Genomic DNA, 5,671 nt, shown 5'->3' on the forward strand with positions numbered 1-5,671 from the left:
AGAGAGAGAGAGAGAGAGAGAGAGAGAGAGAGAGAGAGAGAGAGAGAGAAGACAAATAAAGAAATAAGAGAGAAAAAAGAATGGATAGGAGATTAGGTTTATCCGTGGAAAGAAAAGCCTAGGGAAAAGATCACAGTAACCTTGCCCAATAATGTCATGTAGAAAAACACATTACAGTAAGTGACTCTTTTTACCTTTTTTTCTGGTTCATAGGGTTATGCTCAAGGTGGTTCCGTCATTCACACGTGCCATCCTTGCTACATTCACCTGTCTTTTCTTGAAGCATTCAGTAGACAGAACTTCCCTCTCTACTCTTACCTTCCTCTTCAAGTAATACTTGAAGAAGTTGATGAGAGATTCACCAGAGAGGGAAGTGTTTGTCTCTAGACCTTTCAGACAAAACAAGAAAAGGGAAAAAGGAAAAACAGAAAATAAAGAAGACAGAGAGATAGAAAGGGAAGAGAAAGTAAATTGGGCAACCATAAACAAAAATCTTAAAATATATAACATGAAAAAGTAAGTAAAATGATTATATAAATAGCTAAATACAGCCAAGTGTTAGAGCAAGTGAAAGAGAGAAAGACAAAAATGTACAATGGGAAGAGATCACATGAGTGGCAGAGAGAGGTAAGAGATTAAAAAAAAATATGAGTCAGCAACATTTTGATTGAAGCGAAAGAAATCATAAAATGAATTTAAACACAAATATATACTTAAATATGATTAGGGAATAACTCCACTCACGATAAGTGTTCAAAGGTAATTTTCTATATTTTCAAAAAGACTTATTATAAACACGCATATCTTTTTCTAGGTAAAAATACATACATTCATGCAAGTAGACACATAACCACATGCAGGTATGTACACATGCACACACAGACCCGTCACTTATAATGTATATACACATACATACATACATACATACATACATACATACATACATACATACATACATATATACATGGAGATATAGCATTTAATAAAAAATTATTATCTGCAAAAGTCAAACATAGTCCCTTACAGCTGTTTCAATTAAGCCTAAAAGATTGAATAGCAATTATTAAAATCATTATATTAGGTAAAATCTCTTCGGAGGGGTAGAAAAAATATACTGCTTGGTTTTTATGTGTTATATTTTAGAATCATCACAGCAGACTGAATATTATTTTATGGCTAATATTTGTATATGCCCGGTTAGGGGGTTATAGGTTGTTTTAGTGTGTAATGGATAATATGTGAATATATTAGGATAATAATGGGTAAATAGATAGAAGTTGAATAGTAAATTGCAGTGAAGAAGAGTATCATATAAGTGAGGAGATAAATACTTTAGTAAGTTGTTTATAAAATTGAGAGAAGCTTATATAAGAATAATACCTAAACATATATTAAAACCGGTCAAAATTTCAGCGCGATCGGATGAACAATACTCGAGTTATAAGCGCACAAAAAACAGACAGACAGAATAGGATTTATATATTAGATAACTTCGCATAGATTAGTAGTGTTTCCCAAACTTTTTGCGCCAAATTGCAATATCGCCCACCTATCGGTCAAAAAATGCTCCATCGCCCTCCTGTTTTAAAAAAACCGTTACAACTCTCCATAACTCCAAATCCCCTAGGAGACCCCCCCCCCCGCTTTGTATCATTTGACATACACACACACAATATCGTAAGCTCGTTACCCGGTTAGTTCTGTTTGGACTAAATATGCGGTTGTTTACAAATCCGTTATTGTAGGTTTAGTTTTGCCATTAGTGTGAATGAAATTCTAACGTTAACTCCATATTATGCAGACAGATTAACTTCGGTAAACTTGATATTTCTTTTACACTGATTTTTATTTTCCCCAAATGAACCATAGACCAGAACTACCGATGAAAAAATAATTAATGATTGTATTATAAAGGAAAAGAATAAAACTTTTTAATGAGAACCATGTGTCTTGTGCGATGCAGCTAGTGTAGATACATTCGGTTTCAAACTTGTCGACTTTAGCCGCAAGTCTCTTCGTTGTATCACATCCAGTCCAATTCTTTTATGGGAAAGTAAAGTTCCAGCATGGCTAAAACCAGATTCAAGCAGGCACGCGGTAGAGAAGGCAACCAAAAGTAATTTCAGACGTTTCTACAGATTGGGGTAGGAATTCAATATACTCTGATGGTACCACAAACGTTCTTTGCCATTACGGTGATATTGCATTGTAGTGTCATTGTCATTTTGTAATTCTACCAATTCCTCCTGAACATCATCCTTGCAATCAACTGCATCGACCTCAAACGGATTGCTATACCAATTTGGTATATTCAGCGCAATAACATCTTGAAATTGCTCCACCATGCCTTCGTGCAATGATTGTAAATAGTTGCAATATGTAGTTAAATCCTCATCAACCAATTCATCTTTCAAAGAATGAAGTTGTGAAAATTGAGGGTATTGACGTTTTGAAATGTTAGTCTTATACAGCACCAATTTCGAAATGAAGTTAGTGATAAATGATTTACAATCAACGAGAGTTTTTCTGCTTCCTTGCAATAACTTATTCAAATCATTTAGTTTCGTGACTTTATCACAAAGAAAAAAGATATCGCACCTTGCAACCATCAGTGAAGTGGATATTGGAGTATCTTCAAAGAAAGATATGATTAAATGAAACAGTTCAACAAAGCGTAAAACACTATTTCCTTTTGACAGCCACTATACTTCGGTATGGTATAAGAGTTTAATATAGTCCTCATCATTTCTCAGACTTTCATGTTTTGCCACTAAATGCTGCCGGTGTGCCAAGCAATGAACAGTTAGTACCTGGTGGGAAATTTCACCCTTTAGGAGAGATGGAGAACCTATGTATCCTCCTATCATCGAAGGGGCTCCAGCAGACGCACAGGCAAGAATATTACTGAGTGGGATGCTACGTTCAAAAGGGAAAGACTTGAGAGTGTGAAAAATAGTTGTACCTTTTGAATCAAGCGGAAATTTCTCAGTGAACAGCATTTCCTCACAAGGTTGAAGGTCTTCGCTGAAATACCGGACATATACCATCAATATTAATGAGCTGATGTTTGACATCGTTGGCCATTTTATCGATGCGTCGAGAAATCGTGTTATTACTAAGTGGGATCTTCATAACGTTATCGAATTTATCGTGCATAACAGTTGACAAAACCTCTTCGATAACCGGGCGAAGTAATGTTTCTCCAATTGTGTGAGACTTCCCAGACTTAGCAGCAAGCAATGCAATGTTGTACAATACAATCAACCCGTCATTCTCCTGTTTACTAGTTTTCTGGAGTAGCATGCTGAATGTGTTTGCTTTTTGAAAGAGGCGCTCAGTTACAAAAAGTATGACAACAGCTTGTGCGTCTTGTAAGAATGCTTAGCCTCAAAGTGATACCCCTCATAACTTCTTTTAATTTTTGGAGTTTTCAGAAAATTCTCGAATATTTGTATTCTACACACGGCACTTTATAGGATTATGCCAAAAAAAAAAAAAAGAGAGAAACTGTGGTGGAGCGTGATTTAAGGCCTAGGCCTACTTCGCTGCTATTTTTAGTACATATAACAACTATCTCAATGTTTTGTTTCTAAAGGAAGGGGCGCTTATATCAATTTAAATAAAATTACTTAAGGGATAAGGGCGCTCGTGATATCAAAAATAATTCTAGTTAAGGTATAACAGAAGATGATTATTAAATAATGATTATGTTACATTTAAATATTTAAGAAGTGTTAAAGTCAATATTTATATATATATATATGTATATTAAATATCTGTTTATATATTTTTCTAGTTATAACTTTGCATAGATTTGATTATCAAGAATAAGAACAAATAAAGTAATTGAATAATAGATATGTAATAAGTATAATTTTTTTTTTATCAATTGCTTTTATAATGTTATTTTATATTTAGAAAAGTTAGTACGCCGGGCGAAATGCTTAGCAGTATTTTGTCTCTCTTTACGTTCTGAGTTCAAATTCCGCTGAGGTCGACTTTGCTTTTCATCCTTTCGGGGTCGATGAATTAAAATACTGCGGCGATCTAATTGACTGGCCCTGCTCCCCCAAAATTTCGGGCCTTGTGCCTAGATTAAAAACGAATATTTTTAGTTACATTGCTAAACAAGTTCTGTTATATTTATTACTTATTTATTATTCAATTACTTTTTTGTTCTTGTTCTTGATAATCTAATCCATAGCTTCTCAAAGTGAGTGGTATCGCCCACCGGTTGGCGATTTCAACTTACAGGTAGGTGATTGGGCAAAATTCTAGAAAGTGGTGGGTCGTTTGAGATTTTGGTGGGCGATGTGAACATTTTGTGGGTGATAAAGAATATTTAGAAATCAAGTCTGCATTTACCTATATCTAGGTATGCCTAGAATAAAGATGCACTTTTATCGATTTGACTACTCGGGCTTATTTATCGATCGAAATCCCTCGAAGGACAAAATCCCACAGGACAAATTTTACACAGAAATACCAACTAACAGATATTTTAAATTTTCTTATAAAATTTCACTTTCTTCTTTTTTTTTTATTTTTATTTTTTTGTATTTTATCTAGTTTCAGCTCACGAGCTGTGGCCATGCTGGGGCACCGCTATTTGGTGTTGCTACATAATTTTACTTCACGAATGCTTTTAGGAATTGACATTTGGTGCATGAGAGAGTTCGATGCACCTGCCCTCATCTGCACCTCCTGCCGCGAAGCTGGTTCATCTGGGACACTTGACTGGAACAGGTCCAGCTTTATTGTGAAGACACCTACATCCACCCATGCAGGTTTCTCAGGTCCTTCGGGAGGATATTGAAGAGCTGTGAACCTCTGAAGCCCAGGCTATTGCAGTATCTTGTTCTACATCTTGATTGCAAATTTGGAGTCCTTGGCACTATGCAGTGGCGCCCAGTTCTAGTATTTATGTAACTTTCTATGCCAAAGTTTGGGACAAGTCCTTCAAGGATCTTCCAGATGTATATTATGGCATATCTTTCTCGCCTACGCTCTAAGGAATAGAGTTTTAATCTCTTGAGTCTTTCCCAATAGCTTATATGCTGCATAGAGGCTATCTTCTTCGTATAGCATCATTGGATTGCCTCAAGTTCTGAGATTAATTTGACACTGGCTGGTGACCATAGCTGAGTCAAAGTGGCTTAGGACAAGTGGCTTATTCTTAAAATAATTTTGTTGTAAAGAAAGAACAATATCTCGGGAGATATCGACTGCCGGAGTATTTTGTCCGGGAGATTTTGTGTGGGGAGATTTTCGGTAGGGGGCGGTGTTCTCGGGGGGATTTTGTTCAGTTCTAGTTAAGCATCTGACACTTATCCACTTCGGTCTTCGAAGGTTTCGTTCAAATATTTGCTACTACATATGTAAACATGGATAAAGCTCCTTCCCAAGTCATATAGACTCATAGGACCACTTCCCCTGTTTCTGTGGCGTATATATTTCTCTCACACGCCTGGACGAGACGCCAGTACGTCGCAGGATTACTCACTTTTTTTCAGCTGAGCGAACTGGGGTATCTTCAAATGAAGTGATTTGCTCAAGAACACAACGAACTGCCCATTCAGGAATCAAGATCACAATCTTACGATCACGAGTCCAGTCCTCTAACCACTAAGTCACGCGCCTCCACATACGTATGTACATGTATGCATGTATA

General features: G+C 36.2%; 1 long non-coding RNA gene across 2 annotated transcripts in view; it reads right to left on the minus strand.

Annotated features, from left to right (window-relative positions):
• Nucleotides 1-417, minus strand: part of LOC128251058 (uncharacterized) — a 48,833-nt gene extending 48,416 nt beyond the window's left edge. Inside the window, exon 1 of one of the 2 annotated variants that reach the window (XR_008266950.1) lies at nucleotides 195-417. This is a non-coding gene — a long non-coding RNA (uncharacterized LOC128251058). The remainder of the gene's footprint in view (nucleotides 1-194) is intronic. The other variant, XR_008266949.1, reaches the window with a different exon arrangement.
• Between the last annotated feature and the right edge of the window lie 5,254 nt (nucleotides 418-5,671).

The sequence above is a fragment of the Octopus bimaculoides genome, chromosome 2, assembly GCF_001194135.2.
Source record: "Octopus bimaculoides isolate UCB-OBI-ISO-001 chromosome 2, ASM119413v2, whole genome shotgun sequence".
Lineage (NCBI taxonomy): Eukaryota > Metazoa > Mollusca > Cephalopoda > Octopoda > Octopodidae > Octopus > Octopus bimaculoides.